The 18,430-nt window shown below is 38.3% G+C and overlaps 1 protein-coding gene across 1 annotated transcript in view; it reads left to right on the forward strand.

The window, feature by feature from the left end:
- The first annotated feature begins 1,807 nt into the window (after nt 1-1,807).
- Nucleotides 1,808-18,430, forward strand: part of AKAP6 (A-kinase anchoring protein 6) — a 294,212-nt gene continuing 277,589 nt past the window's right edge. The window contains exons 1-2 of the mRNA XM_074585119.1: nt 1,808-2,230; nt 3,310-3,521. The gene's annotated coding sequence lies outside the window, so the exon portion shown is untranslated. The remainder of the gene's footprint in view (nt 2,231-3,309; nt 3,522-18,430) is intronic.

The raw sequence follows: 18,430 nt of genomic DNA on the forward strand, positions 1-18,430 counted from the left end.
TTGTGAGTTGGCTCCTAACTCATTTTCTTGAGCATAGTTAAATGGAAAGTAAATCATGTCAAGGTTAGTCCCTGGCTTATTACTGGTCTTACTGAGGGGAAATAGTACTCTTTAAAATTAAGGCAGTGCTTACTTATATGGCAAAAGTTTGCTTATTGAAAACCTCTGTGGATTGTGCAAACGTTAGTTATCCACATAAACTGATCGTAAGGGAAAATAATGGCAGTAGGTAGATGAAGCACTTCTTCCTTTCAGATGAACATCAATAAAACTTTTTCCCTTCAAAACAATTGAGCGGATCACAATGTGGGGAAGGGGAAAGACACTACAGCTTGTGGTAATTAAAATAAGAATTTAGAATAAGAAATTTACGCCCAGCATTAACCTGCATTGCTATGATTGAAAGTAGGATAAAGTATTTCTATTTTAATAGAAAAAGGTATAGTTAAAACCTTATACTTCTGGCTTGGAAACCTACTGGTGATACTCCAAAATGATCAAGGTGTTCATGTGGTGATAGGATGGGTTGGGCTCGCTCTCTCCACCTCATGTTCCAGTGAACTGGAAGCAATGTGAATGGAAAGCAATTTTAAAGTTTAGATTTAAAAGACATGTCAGTCCTGGGTTGGGTGAATAACTGCAGCTATCTTAAAAAAAAGGTTTCAGTTTTTTATATTGTTTTTTTTTCCTAAAAAAACCCAAACCCAAACCACATCTGGAGCAGCTAGGTCTGGCTCTCTTCCTCTAAATCTGCGATTTCAATTAGGAGGTTGCAAAGCTTGTGAGTACTACCTTTTGTATTCATAAGGTAGAAATTAGCATCTAGTGGTTGCGGTCCTCCACATAAAGTCACTATAGTACCATTCATAACACCTATGCAACAAATCCTTAGTTTATGTTCTGCCTGGGATGTTCCTGGTGTAGCTGTCTTGCATGCAATCTGACATGTGCCCTGGCTCATGATAAACGTTTTGGGGGAAAAATTAAACAACAGACCGATATCTAAAAACTACCAAACACTCAAAAGTCAGGAAAATCACTATAATTTTGTCCCCATTTACTTATTATCATTTGCATATGTGAATAGACAGAGTCATACAGTCTGTAGTTAACAGTAAATAGGCAGAAGTCTTTGTAAAAATAGCCTGATATTTTCCCTGCTCCTGCCTGACCTCCCTCCCCTCCCCAGACTCCTCTGTGTCCATGTTAGCCACGCTTCTACTTCCTCCCTGCAAGAGGTGCTTACATGGGGTTCACATGCAGCCAGATGTGTCCTGGAAGGTCAGGAGCATGTGCCTGGAGCAGGATGCCTGGTGGGGATGGCTATCACACTGTGGTGCGGCTAGCCCAGAGTGTGCTTCCCCCATGTGCCTGCCCCACCAGTTGCATTTCCCCAGTGTTCAGGAACAAGCTGATGGGCATGAGGTGGAACCCTCGTATCAACTAGATTATGATTCCTGGCTTGCCATAACGATGATCCCAAATCTCATCGTTTTCCTAAGAAAAACAAAATCTCACTGGCTCCGTTCAACTCCATTCCCATAGCAGTAACGGTAGTAAATATTATATCAAATAGTAACTAGCAAAAGAGAAATAGTTCCTTTAATGAAAACTTTCAGAAACTTGTGTCATTTGACCAGTATGGCTCTCAGCATACTGCAAACTTTGCTAAATTGCAATGACGTTCCTTAACTTTCATGTCAGTCCAACCTAAATCACGTTGTTTTCTGCTAAATTGTGAATTATATCCTCAGAGATCTAAGGAAGTTTTAAATGTTCAAAGATGTAGAGCTATAGCTCTTTTGTGAGTAAAACTTTATTATGGGTCACTAGATTGGATTTGATACTGAGTCATTTTGAGAGCTTTATTTTGTTGTTTGGAATGACGTAGATTTAATGTTGGAAGAGAGAAACTGTCAAAAATGAGAACATACAGGACCAAGATAGCACTAATTAGAAAGGCTATGCCATTTCCTGGATTCATGGAGAGCCTTTGTATTTAATCCATTAATCGAAAGGTATGAATATCTTTTCTTTTTTTTTTTCTTTTCCTTTTTTCTTTTGAAGGTGGGTGATGGGGAAGAGGGTAAAATTATTTCCTATGGTCTCCTCTGAAATCAAAGATCAAAATTTTTACTTACAGGCTGAAGTTTAATGGAATGAAGGGCTTCAGACAGTGGCACCCATATTTATTGGATATCTTCAGGACGTTGAGGCTTCTCGGTTCAAGGTGGCCTTTTGTTTTGCTCTGGGCTTCAGCAGATCAAGTGTACAGGGTTCAGCCTCTTTGTACTTTGGGGTTTTTTTTCTACCATGTAGAAAGGGATTTTCATGGCTAGGGAGAACAGTTTTTGCCAGAAACTTTTCTCATCCAAATAGAACTGGCGAGTGGCCAAAAATGTGCTGGTTCTTCTTTGGTTGTGAATTTTAATTTCCAGACAGCTCCTTTTAGTGCTTCTTCGCATAGCCTTTGCTTCCCCCATCACTACTGTGAATAGAGAATGCGAGCAGGTTCCCGGTGCGAACGGTAACATCTACAGGCTCAGCCTCCAATCCCAGCACTTCAAGTAGGTTGCGTGGAGGGACTCCCCACTTTGCTGGCCCACTCTACCTGGGAGGTGGAGGCTAGCAGCAATGTGGCCCACTAGGCACACAACTTGCCCACAGCTTTCAAAGTCCTTGCTCATCTGTCTGCCTGATGGGCAGATGAAAGCCAGGCTACTCAGCATGCAGAGGGTAGTGCAGGTTGCTCTACAGTTGAAAAATGATAAGGAGATTTTTACTTGGTTGGCTAGAAAGTTCTTTACCCTCTTGTGAATGTAAAGCCCCTCCCCCGCCCCCCCCCCCGTTTTTTTTTAACTCGTCATTCATTCAACAGTGTGAAATCTGCTCATTTTGAAGTATCAAGTGTTTTTCCCTAGCAACAAGATTTTTCTTGTAAATGACAGATTGGATGTAGGAGCAGGGTGGGGCAGGGTGAAAATAGATATTTGTTAAAATACTGTTCAATAACTATTGTCTTTACAGCCCTATTGTTAAAATCATACTACTGACTGTTTAATTTAAGTAAGGTTCCCTTACATTATAAACAAATTTGACTTATAAAATTTGTTCATAAATTGACACACACAATATTAAGTTTTGAATATAAAAAACATTTATAGCTCATACATCTCAATTCCGTATCACCATACTGGAATAATTTGTCCAAAATGTTTCTTAATAAAAGGCACGTACTTGAACATGGGCTCAAAAATCTATGGCACAGTACTTTAAAAGCCTGTTTGCATTTTGTCTGTTTCTTTAAAGGGCTTCCGTATTGTCTTGGGCTCCCCTGGAAATGCAGTAAGGATTCGTATCACATCTCGGTTGCCATGGCAACAGCAGTCTTTCCCATAATGAGCTGCATCATCTGAACTGATGTCACAGCATCATGCAGCAGGTCACACAAGGCACCTCCTAGTATTGCATCTTACAGATGTGCCGTAAACATCAAAAGAGGATGATTTGAACAGGACATGGTAAGTGCAAAACGTTGTGCTGTTCTTAATTGCACCATTATTTTTTCCTGGTTTATGAGGTTTTCCTAATATAAGAATGTGTGGGTTTTGCCTTGTGAAAATCATTTTGAGGAAAGATGCTGCATGCCTAAATATTATTTTTCAGGCAGAAGGCTAAGACAAAGGCCTACAGAAAATGCATTCAGTCTGAATGTTTAGACGTGTCTTTGCATTTGTGATAATACCCTGAAGATTTGAAGAGAATATATTTAAATTTCACAATCCAATTAAAGTTGCTACAGTCTGATCTGCTTAAATGGAAAGAATAGCTGTTTTCAGTTTTAATGCCATAAACATTGCTTGTTCCTTTCCCCGTCCCTTTATTTAAGCATTCCCATTATGTGTAGCTCTTCTTTTAACCTATTTTATTTCAGTAGCGTGAATATCACCTATTTAATTTAATTGGCCTTCCATAACATGATAGTACAGAAAATACTTTGTGAACCGGTGCTGAACAAGCAACTGGAACAGTATTGATTTTAAACATGGTTCAGTACTGTCCTATTTCTGTTGGTATTCTTAAAAAAACAATACATTGATATAATTCTCAAACAATAACCAGATATTTTGGAAGTACGGTAGCTTTTAGCTTTTCTACTGTTTGACTTTCTTTCAATCAATTTTTTTAATGGTAATATGAATTTAGTGAATTTTAGATCTATCTTTTACTGGAAGGAAAACAAGCTTGCTTTTTTTTTTTCTTTTCTATTTTTTTTCTCCTGCTGCAACTGCAGTAAAAGGTGTAGCCAAAGATTCAGGCATTCTGAGGTGTTTTCCTATGAGTAAAATAATAATAGGGATGATTATAAAGGTTTCCACCTCTATCATGGGATGAAAAAGCATCTTTTTATATTTAGCAATCTGGTTAAAATCATGTCTATATTTAGCAATTCTTTACAGTGTCAAATATTTGTTTATTTTGTATTAAAGTCCTGCTTCTGGAGGCCAGGCTAATTTTGTTTAACTTCAAGTTAATCTTGCTGGATGGTACACAACAACATTAATTGTCTGGTTTTGCATATTTAAAAGATTCAGTCTTTCAGCTGCTTGCTATTAGAAGGAAAGAAAAGACCAGACACATGTCATTTTAATTGATCAATATGTCCACTAGGAATTAGGGAGTGGTCTCTGGCTCTGTTCTCCCTGTGTAGTTTATATTTCAAAAGTGCAGCAAGAAAAAATAGTAACCACTAATATTGTAGTTATGTCTATATTTATTGTGGGTTTTAGTCCCTTATACTCAATAAAGTATGGAGCAGTAAATATAATGAGATCTGACTGGTCTTCATAGGGATGGGTGTGATGGTCTTGTCTGGCATAAACTGGAATGGAGCTCCTATATCTCAATTAGTCTGTACTGCATCATATATGCTTTTTTTATCATGGTCTGCATACATTTGTTGGTTTTGTGCTTCTTTTTTTTTTTCCTACTGTAAAACACAAAGCAGATGACTGTAAATCAACATTAAAATGATGCTTTATTTATTTGTGAGGCATTTTACAGTATGAAAGTAGCAGTCTTATGCTTGCTGTGCTCTCATCAAGCAAACTCGGAAGGTATGAGTTAGCAAGAGGAATAGGGGGAGGGCGGGACAGCTGATGTCTCTCGTGTCAGAATTAGAGATGTGAAGAGAGCTGGTGAGCAATGCATTTAACTTGCAACTTTAGGGATCATCAAGGAACAGTTAATAAGGAGTGAATGTAAGACATCCTTGGTTTGAAATATTATGCCTTTATTAATAATAATGTATTTTGATAGATTTTGCACGTGACTTGATTATCACTAGAATTTCTCAGACTAGGCTTAAAAATCAGGGGAAACATATTGGGGGAAAAAGAACAACTTTTGAAATTAGTAATGGAGAGATGACCTGCTATGAAGCCCCTAGTGCAGATTTTTTTTTTAATTTTTTCTAAAGATGAGAATGCAAATGATGGGACTTTTTTAACCATTATTTTTTAAAAGTTCTTGTTACTGTCTATTCCACACACTTCTCACAGCATTGTTTGCCCTGGGAAACACCCGCTAATAATGGAGCTGTGATGACACTACTTGTTTCTTGGTGAACCTCTCAGCTAACTCTGACTCCAGCTGAATGCCTTGATTGTAGAATACTTCCTGTTCATTTTCATGTGGGCCCAAGTATTTCACTGAGATCTGTATATGAGGATATGGAAGAGTATGGAGTGATGAAGAAGGTTTTACTATGAAGACCAAGCCTGAGTGCCCAAGTCAGAGCATGACCGAATGTAGAAACTTTACAGATGTAATACAATTTCACTTGCTGTTGAGGCAGATTCACAATTGTACAATTATGAGTGAGACAGCATTCAACAGTAGGAAAACAGTGTTGCTTTCAGTTTTCTTCCACAGCTGGATTTACTCATCATTACTGAAGGCAATACATTTTGTAAATACATGTATTCTTCCCCAAATTTGCCTCTTAATCTGGAGGATAGAGTACTTCTGTATATGCAGTTTCATACTGATGTGTAGTTGGAAATGGGTGTATACTAGTGAACTGAAAGGGTGTTACTGTTTAATCTTTATTTTGCTTTAAAGAATTTTATTATATCATCATTTAAATAGTTCCTACATAGCTTAGCACTGAACAAAGAGAGAAACAATAGCTTGGTTCCTCCCAGAACAGCTGTGGGACCTGATGACAAAACCTGAGTCCAGCAATGGAAGTTGGTAAAATTTTAACACTTTGTGGATGCCAAGCCTACTTAGAGGGGATCAGAGTGTGTCCTCAATGGAAGGAAGCCTTCTTTCTTCTCTAAAGAGGAACTGAGGGAACCCTGTGCTCTAGACTTTATCTTCTGTAGGTCATGTTGCAATAGAACACTGATGGGTGGGTATCCTGTCCCTTCCCCCCCCGGCAGGTCTGGAATGGGTCTGTGTCCAGGAGCTCATCCCTGGAAAATCAAGTCAAAGGACTCCTCTTTATCAGAAGTGCATTGATTAGAACTGGTGGCATTTCCAAAATGCTATTTTGGAAATATTACCTTCAAAATAATTGAGGAATTAAAAATAATTTTAAAAAATCCTAGGCCATGTCTTAATTTACTTGCACCCTTCTGTAAAAATCACTGCTGTGTCATGAAAGAAATACTGACAAAATTCTGGGCTTGACTTTTTTTTTCTCCCCGGGTCTATGCTGAGTGTTAATAGCTCCAGGGAGAGGTTCAGTCAGCCAGAATGTCTGAAGTTCCAGAGTTGTATTTAAAAGAAGAAAGATGTGTGCGTAATAAAAGATACTGTGTTTGTCTGTTGAAATAGTATATTTATATTTTGTGTTGTAAATATGGCCTATGTTATATAATGAAGCGTCTGTACATTCTGTAATGAGACATTATACTGGTATTACTGGGATAAAATTAACGATACATGAATGCAAAGATGACTTCAAGGAATCATCTTGCAACTAATTTATGTCTGAATACTAACATTTCTGTGGACTGGGGGGGGAAAAGGTGCCCTTTGCTTTGCCCTTTTGATGAAAATAGTCACTCATTAAAGCAGATTCTAGCTGCAGAAAATAAGAAAAGTTGTACATGTTACCCCTATCACGAGTCACCTGGGCTGGGCCAGGTCTTTCCTGCCACAGGAAGGGAAGGACCAAAAGGAAAAGCTGAGCTGTATGGAGAGCATGGAGGAGTCTAGATTGCTGCTCTGTGCAGTGAGGGAGCAGGACATACAGTGGATGGAAGTGTCAATGCATAGGCAACCATATCTGACATCACTGTCATGATCTAGAACTCTCCTGAAAAGGTGGCTGCCATCCTCAGCTTCTGCAGGCTTTGGCATAGAGGAAGAGAGACCTCAGCTACGTTCCTAACCTGAACAAGTTTTTGCTATAGACATTTTCTATTTTGTCAGTGCTTAAAAGGCTTCCTGTCCCGTGTGTGCTGAGCAGGCATGTATGCTGTTTAATCAATTCTCTTGTACAAAGGCCCATGCAGTATTTTTTTTTCTTGTATTCAGTTTTGTATCTAATATTTTTCTATTGATTTAAAAATAAAAGCACCTAATCCCACTTCACGTCCATCAGATCAAGCCTAAAAATACGTGCAAACCTAAAAATCCCTTAACTGGTTTGGTATGGTCATAGTAGTTTTCACTACGTGAACAGTCATGCTATGTACATATGATGTCAGAAGGGTCATCACAAAATCACTCTTTAAAAAGTATCAAAATAAAATGCACTTTCCTAAAGGAAAAGGTTTCTTATTTTTAAAATGCCCTCGCAAAAGCTTTGCTTCATGAAGGGTAGGGTTGGAGAATAAAGAAAAATACACTCCAGATAGCTCTTCACTTCCTGTTTTGTGGTTGAACTACAGGTTTCAAATATCTAGACTCTTGGGTACTTTGAATCCCAGCGAGGCTGACTCAGCTTTTCATCCCTCCAAGGTCAAAAAATTCAGCTCTGTGCAGTTTACAATGTCTGGCGCTTTCAGACAAGATGTTTAAAGCCAGGAATGCTCTCTGCTCTGTGTGAACTCTCAATTCACGTGTCAGATGCAAGCTTGCCCTGGCAGCCTTGGCCAAAACGCTGTCGCCTCCTGCGTGTTGTCCAGTATTTAATCCTGGTGCCAGGCAAGGAGGGACTTTCTCTCAACTGATGAATGAATGCCTTCTAAGGCACCTGGAAGTGGAGATAGCATGTAAATATAAGTGAAGTGTTCTCCAGCCTGGGGGATAAACATTGTGTCTTGTGGAGAGTATTGGCCTCAAAGTTAAGGGTGGAGGATGAGCACTGTGAACTGTAATGACGCTTTCTTACTTTTGCCAGCTAAGTGGCTTCTGTAACTGTTAAGAGCACCCAGGGCAGGTAGTCACCTCTCCAGATGACCAATTGTTTTGCAGCGTAAGGCAGTAAAAAGGCGCTGTGCAAGGGGAACCACAGGACCCTCTGTGTGGCCGTCAGGCTTCTGTGAGCCTGAGCGCAGGCACAGAAAGGCCTGACTCCAAGTACTGCTGGTGCATCAGGTCAAATGACTTTCTCATAGACAGCAAGTATACTAAGCATATAGCTGAAATGTGCTCTCTCTTTGGCAAGGAGATCTTCCAAGTGATAGTGATTTCTGTGAGGAAATAGCTCTATGAAATAGATTTCCTAGCCTCCATGGTACACTGTCTTGTGGGAGCTGACCCACTTAAAAAGTCGGCTTTTGTTAGCATTAGGTTGTACTAAAAGAAGTCCTAGTTTTCAGATGAGTTAGCACCCAACTGCAGTAATTAGTTCTGTTTTCAGTCTGTTTATTACGTCTGCTTTTTTTTTTTCTTTCAAGAGTTGCCCTGTACTGATTCTCATGTAAGCTTGATGTCATAATTTCAGGATTAGGATGCAGACATGAAGTTTCTTCGTGAGCTGTCAAAGAACGATATTAATTTTTTTACCAGCTTGATGTGTGGATAAAATAAGAGGCATGTACCTGAATATAAAACAAGCCTTTTGGTTTTGGGGTGTGGGTTTTTGTTTGGTTGGTTTTGGGTTTTTGTGGTGTTATTTGGTTTTGGTTGTTTGTTTTTTGGTGTGTGGTTGGGGTTTTTTTTTGTTTGCTTTTTTTTTTTTCCTGTGTCATTTTTGCAGCATGTTCTCTCTGGATTAAAAGCTTTTGGTTGAGTCTCTACTTCAGTCTTAAAATGCATCCCACCTAACCTCCATAACTCTTCCTTGCATACTACGTTAGACTTGCATTTCTTGTTTTCACCTCCTGCTCAATTCTATTATGTGTTGATGTCCTCTGTGTCTTACTTGCACCTTCCAGCTTTCTGTTCCTGAATGTTATGCCTGAAATTGCTCTCTTCTACCAAGTTGGCATTCTTTTCTTATTTAAATCACTTGGAAAAAAAGTTGCATTTCCTCTGGACAGTCTCTAAAAAGTTGTTTATGAAAAGTTATAAACAGAAAACTTGCGGGACTTCACGTTTATTATTATGTTTTAAAATAACAAAACAATTCAGATATCTCTACCGGAGTTTGGATAGGACCCTTACAGCGGTAGGGGCTGTACGAATACCTGAGAAATGGTGAAGTCTTTCCTGACTAGATTGTATTAATTTTCAGTTTGAATTTAGGTGAGAAATTTTTTCGTCACTTTTCCTAAATATCTCTCATGAGAGATAAGCAACATGCCCAAGTTTCTTGGAAAACATTTGGCATACCTGAAAGAAGAAGCTATTCTTCTTATTGCTCATATAGTACCTTAAAAAGAATATAATCTTTTATCTGTCTCTCTGTGTACTTTCCTGTTTGTGCTTCTGTGTTTGTTTTCTGAGGTTGGTTCTTTTTGTTGTAGTTGGTTGTATGGGATAAAACTGAGCTCATAGTGGAGATCCATGAAATTTCAAGGGACTTAAGGCAAAAAATTATTGTTATCTCCCCTAAATTAGGATGCAACTTAACACAATGAGCTTGGGAATGTTATAGTCTTTCAGAAGAGGAGGATCTACTAGGCAACCTATTTTAGACAAACCTCGACTGTACTGTTTAACGTGAAACAAATAATAAAAATCTATGCCTTAGTTGCTGGAAGCTGGACATTTATATGCTCAGTTGGCAACAGAAAAGAAAAAGTTCTGTGTGCTTCTTAGTTCTGTAAAAAAACCTACGTTTGCTTCAAAAGTTTTAAAACAGTGTTTCCTCTATTGGCTAGATAAGTGCTTGTTCTTTGACAGATTGCTGGGGCAGAATATTCACTGGCAAGGTCATCGATATAAAAATATTTCTGCAAAATATTAAGATTAAAAGAAATTAAGAAAACAACATACCTGCCTACTGAAATATTAGGCCCATTAGGTAGGAAATTGGAAAGTAAGGATAAATGCCTGGTTTACGCTACAAAGTACAACCTTAGATGCTTGCAACTGAGCCCACCAATAATGTTGAACAGGTGACTTGTATTGCATTTTTGCCCTTTCAATAAACATAAGATTTTTGACAGGTATTTATTTGATAAAGGCTGATAGAACTCATACCAAAAAAAAAAGGGAACCAGATACTGTCAAGTCTGAGGGCTGTGTAAGATTGGTTTTATGCTGATATTGCAAGACAAGCCTTAAAGAAACTCAAATAAAATACTAGTTAACAATGACAAAACTAATGAAAGATTTTTTTCAACACTTGTCATGAAAAACTGCACTTCAGAGCTGAGTGCTATTGACAGAATAACTAGGGTCTATTGAGAATGTTTTCAAATAAGGACATCTTTCAAAGCTGTTGCATGTTGCTGCTCCAGGCTGCTTACAATTTTCAAGTGTGTTAGATCATGTTTAGAAGCAGCTTTTCCAGCTGAGGAGGCTAATTCCCTGGCCAAGACACTTCTGTGCTAGCAAGCGTGTATCCTTTCTGTACTTCAAGCTGCACTGCTAGTCTCCTAAAACATACCATATTTTGTTAGAATAATAAATCCGATTTTGATTGTCACAAAAAACCCCACCCAGAAGCCATATCTTCAGCTGGAAAAGGCTGCTATCTGTCAGATTTCAGCATGTCTAGTCTGTGTTGCTAAGGCAGTGACACAGCAGATATGTGAGTTGCCATTTTAAGGGTCAGCTATTAAAATATGCAGGGTATATATGACAGATCCTTAATCTGTCGTCTAGTCTTGTTTCTTTTCCAAACTTCATCCTAGTATTTTAGTAGGTCATTAACAATAACTCCCCCATTTAGTTTTTGATGACATTATGCACAGTTACCTTGGAAAATAATTAGGGGATTTTTGGTTTTCTTGTATCTGGAGAAGGTGTGGTCCAAATATGCTCTGTGTATGATGTAGGAACAGACAGTGTACCAGTAACAATGGAGATTGTTCTTTCAGCAGAAAACAGTTTTAACCATCCAAGTGGCTGGCACCTGTTTGCAGTGCAATAGCTTTTTAAGTAAACCTTTAAATAAATGGAGACACTTGATTTTGTATTTCTGTGAATTATGCAGAAAACGTCTTAATTATTTCTTTTGTTCAACTTCATTATGTCATTTTGAATTGTATTGGAACTTCAGTTTCATTTGCTGGTCCCACCTGTGATCCCTTTTCTTTGTTGTAAAGTCACTTTTGTCAAGAGGGACAAATCCTCCTCAAATCTCTGTTATTCCCTCTTCTCATTGGGCAATAAGGAGAAATGTTTGTCAGCATGTTGAGGGCCTGAATGGTCATTTATGTAGGACACTAGTACTGGATTAATATTTGTTTGAGGTAGAGATCTTAAGTGTTCTCCCTCCAGTGCTTGTCATGAAAATGTAGTGAAACTACTATGAGCACTTCCTGGGTTTAAATTTTAATATAAATTGATCTAGAATAAAAGCTGGTCAAAGACGTGATAAGCTACAAGAAAGGTAGCCTTGAGCAGTGGCATGTGATGCCTGAACCAAGGAAGCATGGAAACTGCTTCTGGCTCTGATATTAAATGTGCCCCTTGCAGGTTGACTCCTGTTCATCACCTGTGGAATGGACATAATGAGACTGATCCCCTGTATAAAACACTCTATGTAAGTTCTAGGTGATGCTACTATCAGTTTAACTTTATACACACATATATACAGGCAAAACAATATCAGATACCAGACAGAATGGTGCAAGGGAACATTGCTGAATAAAACACAGACGTGGATGATGAAAATAAAATGTAAAAATCTAAAGAAAGGAAACTAACTTTTGGGATTTTTGTCCTGGGATAAAGAATTGCACAGTAGAAGACTTACCAAATGTATGGAAAACTTAGGTGTTTCAGCAACACAAAATTTACATTTATAAGTAGTGTATGCCAAATTGTTGAGCCTGCTAAATTGACAATAAAAGCTTAATTCCACAATTAAGTTTGAAAAGACCAGGCAGGTATATCTACTGGCTGAGACTAAGTGATTTCCATATAGACAGAGAAGCAGCAACACCTGGTCTGTTGAGCTTGAGGCAGTATGTGCACGCCATTCTGATGTAAACTAAATTCTTCATTTTTGGGAAAGAAGGGGGACTCACTATGCGTTTGCATGATCTTCAAGGGCTCCTTTCAACAATTAGAGCTTGATAAGAATTATTCTACAAAATGCTGTTTTCTCAGTCATTGCTGATTCATTAGAACACCTATTGTTGATCTTCATGAAACTTTTTTTGCTTGGGTTTTGTTCAGAGCGCAAACAACCCAAACTGGCTAATGACTGATGGATATGCATTAAAATGAGATGCAAGATACACAGGACTAACATCTGTTCTGAATTAGGCAGACCCCTGGGTTCTGGAGATGTTGCTTTTTCCAGTCTAATAAATATTTATTTATAGAAACCAGAATAGCTGTAAGTGTCAAGTGAGCTAAGGATGTGTATTTCCAATTCATGTGCCAATAGCTCAGGGAAGAGCAGCATGGCAAGAAAGGCACCTTATGAGTGATCAAGAGTAAAAGTAGCCCCTACAATTAATCGTTATTGTTTTCTGACTCCCAATATAATTTAGAATCTACTTCAGTTTAGTCTTCCTTAGACCTATATACTGGCATGTAGTTTTGATTCCCATATTCATCCTTTGAATCATTAAAAAAAATAAAATCTAAGGATGTATATAATATATAAATAAAACAAGCTAGTATGCTAAAGTCAGCACCTAAAATTAGTGTTAGACGTGTTTGAATTCCAACAGCATATTTTCTTGAACTTTCATGAATGGCTTATAAATTAAATTGTGTGTTTCTCTGTTCTTACTGGTTGTTAATTGTTGATGGAGTATTAGTAAGGGTTTTTGTGTTATTTTGTATGTTATTGTGTATGGGAGAACCACAGGGAAGGCAGAGGTTGTAGAGAGCCTCAACAAACCTTCAGTCTTTGAAATGCTATTTTCCCCTCTCTACATCCGACCTGAAAATTATATGTTCTGCAAGTGAAATTTGATAGCATTTGGAGACAGGAAAACCGCCATTTGGCAGGGCTTAGATTTTGATTTTTTATTTTTTTTAAAGCAATATTTTCCTACACTGGAGGAGGCCTTAGGGATTATAATTAGCCTGTCTTGGGCTGATTAGTGTTGGGTACTTGCAGATCCTTGATCAGCAAAATAACATATCCTGACAGCCTAGTGGAAAGAAGTCCAGTGTTTCACTTCTCCCTGCAGGGAGCTGAGAAAAGAATCGTTTTGGTAGATTAAATCCTTTTATGAGTAAAAACGCTGGACGTATTGAATACTTGGGGGTGGTTATCTCCTGGGCCAGGATGCACAGTGCTTCATTCCAGCCTTTCAAAGCGTTTTACTGAAAGTGAGGAAAGTATGATCTGTGCCATAAGACTCTGTTTAGGCCCTCCTCATCTTATTGATGGTTCATAACTGCTAGCTGTGCCATAAGCAAAATTTAGCTTTTTTTCTTAAGATGAAAGCAGACTTCTTTATATCTACAACTTAAACTTCCCACAGAAATGTACTCATGATTAAAAGGCCAAATAGATCTTTTCTGTTGATCTGTGTAGTTCTATGATCAGACAAATTGTAAACAAGCATTTCGGTTTTAATTACGTATATTTTCAGTCTAACTTCATAAATTAGTTTGTTATTTGCTAAAATGGAAATGCAGTTGCCTTTGTTCAACAAAGACTAGAGAATGAATAATTAAAGGGAATGTAGAATGTGTATACTGGAAATGGTTCAGATTTCCTTCTGAAAATTGTTTTAAGTAATCCTAAAAGAGTTTCACACAGAGAACTAAAATACTCGGGAATATACTATTGCAACATGATTATTTTTGCAAACTAAACCTCTATGAATAGTTGCATTGTTTGTAATCAAAGAATTTCGGAGTTGGTTATACTATCAGACACTGTTTGCTACAGTTTGTTTGCAGCATTTTAACAATTTCTTCTAAGACATCACAGAATCAAAGTTAGATTCAAATGGGATTAAACAGGCATTACTTAAGTAATAAAGAAAATTCTGTTCAGTGACCCTTTAGAAGACTGGTAAAGATGTAGATGCAGGTCAGATTACCAGCCATTTGATATAAAATTTATGAATCTAGTGGTTCTGAACTCTGTGGTACTGAGTAGAAAAAGTCCAGTAACGTTTCCTCATTGTTATAAATCATACAATATTACACTTTTTGGGTGGTAGTGCAATACAAATAATATACTTTTTTAAGGGGAGAAAAAATATTGCTCTTTAAAATTAAAGAGATTAGCGGAGTAGATGTATGGGGGTGGTAATGGAGACTGATATCTAAGTATTTACTTGACTAGCTCATCAAGTGTGCGCACCAGGGACATTCATTTTGACTCCAAGAAACAAATCTAGAAGGTATTGAAACACAGCAGGGAAAACTTGATTAAAAGACCACACAAATAAAATGTGAGCTTCTGAGAGAGAGTTTTTTGTTTTTAAATACGAGTGAGGGAGCTAAAAAGGCATAATGGTACTTTAATGGCTCCCAGGCTTTGCAGCGAGAGAATTCCTGTTGCTATGACAAGGAGGAAGACTGTCAGAGTTCCCTGGAGAGCAATGCAGAGGCTGGGAGGAGCAGGGTCTGCAGCACTGAGTGGGGTTGGGTCTACTTATTACCTGCGATGATATTGCATCCTTACAAATTATGTCTTGGAGCTGCCCAGGAATGTCAGCACAAGGTTAGTCTTGAAGCTACCTTAGCACTTTTTTCCTTTTACAATCATTTTTCTGCTGCACCTATCACAAGCATGCCACTGAAACTTGCCTCAGGAGGTGTTTAGTTCTTGGTGCAGGTCTAACTCTGCTCCTGCTGACTTTTTGTGTTTCACTTCTAATGGAAATATAAATCTGTGGGTCTTATCCAAGGCTTACTGGAGTCATTAATAAGCTTCAGGCCCAGTATCTTCCCATGTTGTGTGGGTTTGGGTTTTGTATTGTGTTTGTTTTTTTTTTTCCCTCTGGTTCTGCAATTTCCCCAAGGAAAATGTCATGTGGTAAATTGAATGAAGCCAAGCAGAATTCTTGGAAGCAGCAAAACCATTTGAAATGTGTGCGTGCCTCATTTGAGCTTCAAAGGTTTGAAAAAGGGCTGTGTGACTGTAAAGATTGGGGAATAATCTCGTTCCTCAGTTTCCTGCCAAATAATAAAAATGTTATTGGTATTGTCTGTGAAGTTCAGGTTGCTGATACTGTATTGTGGAGTGCTAAGGTATTTTTGTGTGCTGGAAAATTGATTAAGATCTGAGTGCCAGTAACATTATGCAGGTGGGTTTAAAATTCATTTTTCAAGAGACTAACGTGAATATTTTGCCTTCCTGAGAGGTGATAAAAAATCTTACAAAATTTGAAGTGCTTTATCCTGGCTGCAACTTTTGAAATGTAGTTTAAAAAGGGTAAAGGCGGCAAAATTTTCAGGAATAGATCAAGAGCTTTAAAGATGTGTAGCTTTATTTTCTAAAAGGCCAAGTAAGATATCCATGGCCTGGAATTAAGATTTAAAAATTCATTGATTTTTATGTGGTCTGGGCTAGACTGCTTGATTGTCTTAGAGTTCTGTTGGTTTTGTTTTGCTTTTATTTGTAATATGAAAAATTCCCAATATCGAATCTCTGAATAAGATTCTTCTTGTACAGGAAACAAAGTTTCACATAGCGATTTCTTTGAACTAAAGCATGATGGCAAACTTAAACCATGAATTTACAGGAAATATTTATGATAGCCGCAGGGAATGAAGTCCTATTTAATGACAAAGCAGGGATAATAGTGACAAAGTAAATGGGCAGTAAGAAAATTAGGGTTAAGAGCCACAACTCCATCTGCTGATGTAATTCAACCCAATTTTGGAGAAATCAACAGTAGGTATAGTAGATGCCAGTTGCTTTTGTAGATCCTGAAAACAAATAAGCCAAACACAGTACTGTGATCTCTTTTGGTATTAGTGTTATATTTCTATGGTTATTGTTAACATTGTCAGAGAGACTTAGCACGTGAAGTCATGCACAGATGCACACAAAAGTTCAGAATATCTCCTCCCCACCCCAAAACACATACTGTCTTCCTGTGCGAGCCTGAGAGCAGGTCTGCAAAGGAACGTACAAGGAATGTGGCAGGAATGTGAGAGGATATTAAAGATTTGTGACATGAGCTCTTGCATGACCTATAACAGCCCTATTAGGTGCTCCCTCCATTGCTTATTGACAGATCAGATTTTTTTTATTTTTTATTTTTTTAAAGAAGTGATTCTTGCTGCTAGAAATATGTTGGGAGCGCTAAATGAGAGAGTCAATAGTAAACCTTTAGGATGCTTGGGCAGCTAGGGAAGGGCCTTGAGAGGAAGAAAAGAATGTGCCCAGGGTGTGCTTGTGGTATCAGGGCACCTTGCTGCACAAGGAGATACAGAGAGACAGCCGGGAACAGCACGAGTGGTGAAAGAGTCTGTAGAAAGCATTAGAGAAGGGGCGCAGAGCAGGAAGAGAAGAGTTTGGTAAGAGCTACCTCAAGCAAAAGAGGGGAGAAATTGGGTTGCTACAGGCTGAATGGGTTTGCTGTGGGCTGTAACAAGCTGAGGGAGGATGAGGTAACAGCTGATATAAGCAGGCCAGAAGTTAACTGCTGCTTAAAGACTCCACAGGCCCCTATTCCTATTCAGCTCCTGTCAAAATAACAGGAACATTGCAAACTCCTCTGTGGCCATCTAATGGGTATGATGCACTATTTCTAGTTGTATTGGGGATAAGTCTAAGAAGTTTAAAGTACAATATGCAACAAAATATATCTAATGGGCATTATTCAGTATGGTTACAGCATGCAGAAAATGAATCAGCAGCAATTTAAGGACATAATAATAAATTTAACTTCGGCTAAGCAAGCTCATTTTTTAAATCCTTGGAGACTCTGCAGGATGTTTTAATGGGTCTTTTGTGATGTGGATATTTCCTCAGTTTAAAAACTGGACTAAATAGGTTCATTTTGCATAACTTAGGAAAGAGCCCTCATACGGTAATGATTTTAGGTCACTGCTAAGCTAGACCAGATGTGGATGAATAGCTTAACAGTGAAATGCTGCATATCCCATTACAAAGCTTTTTAGGCCTATATACGTACCCTCTTGGCAATAAGCTTGCAATTAATGAGCAAGTCCTTAATACACAGTTATATGTTTAAAAAGGCAATAATAGTTCCACCACAGTTCTCAATGATTTTGGGGAACCTTTGAAGCCAGTCATTGACAAAATAAATTGATGGAGCCATCTGTAATCAGGAATAAGTCAATTTGTGTATCATTGCCACCCAAAAAGATATTGTTGCCCTCTGTGTTATAGAAGTTAGCAGAGAACCATATTGAAACCATAAACTAAACCTATTTTCTGGGTGAAAAGAAGGAAATGGTGTGATGTAGAGCGCTGCTAAATAAGGAATGAACTTTCTGAAATACCAGCTGTAGTCTTTAAGATACGAACAGTTTTTGTCTAAAAAGAAGACATTATTGACTTGCAGAGATCCTCAAAAAGTTAACTTTCTGCTCCCTGAAATATCAAAAAAACCCAAAAGATAATTTATCAACCTTTCTTCTTGTTGATATTTAATACAGAATCAGTTGGAAAGGACCTACAATGATCATCTAGTCCAACTGCCTGAACACTTGAGGGCCAACCAAAAGTTAGAGCGTGTTGAGTGCATTGTCCAAATACCTCTTAAACACTGACAGGCTTGGGGCATTGACCACCTCTCCAGGAAGCCTGTTCCAGTGTTTGACCACCCTCTTGGTAAAGAAATGCTTCCTAATGCCTGGTCTAAACCTCCCCTGGTGCACCTCTGAAGCATTCCCATAGGTCCTATTACTGGATACCAAGGAGAAGGGATCAGCACCTCCCTCTCCTCTTCCCCTCCTCAGGAAGCTGGAGAGAGCAATGAGGTTGTCCCTCATCCTCCTTTTCTCCAAACTAGACAAA

The sequence above is a fragment of the Larus michahellis genome, chromosome 4 (genome assembly GCF_964199755.1).
Source record: "Larus michahellis chromosome 4, bLarMic1.1, whole genome shotgun sequence".
Taxonomy (NCBI): domain Eukaryota; kingdom Metazoa; phylum Chordata; class Aves; order Charadriiformes; family Laridae; genus Larus; species Larus michahellis.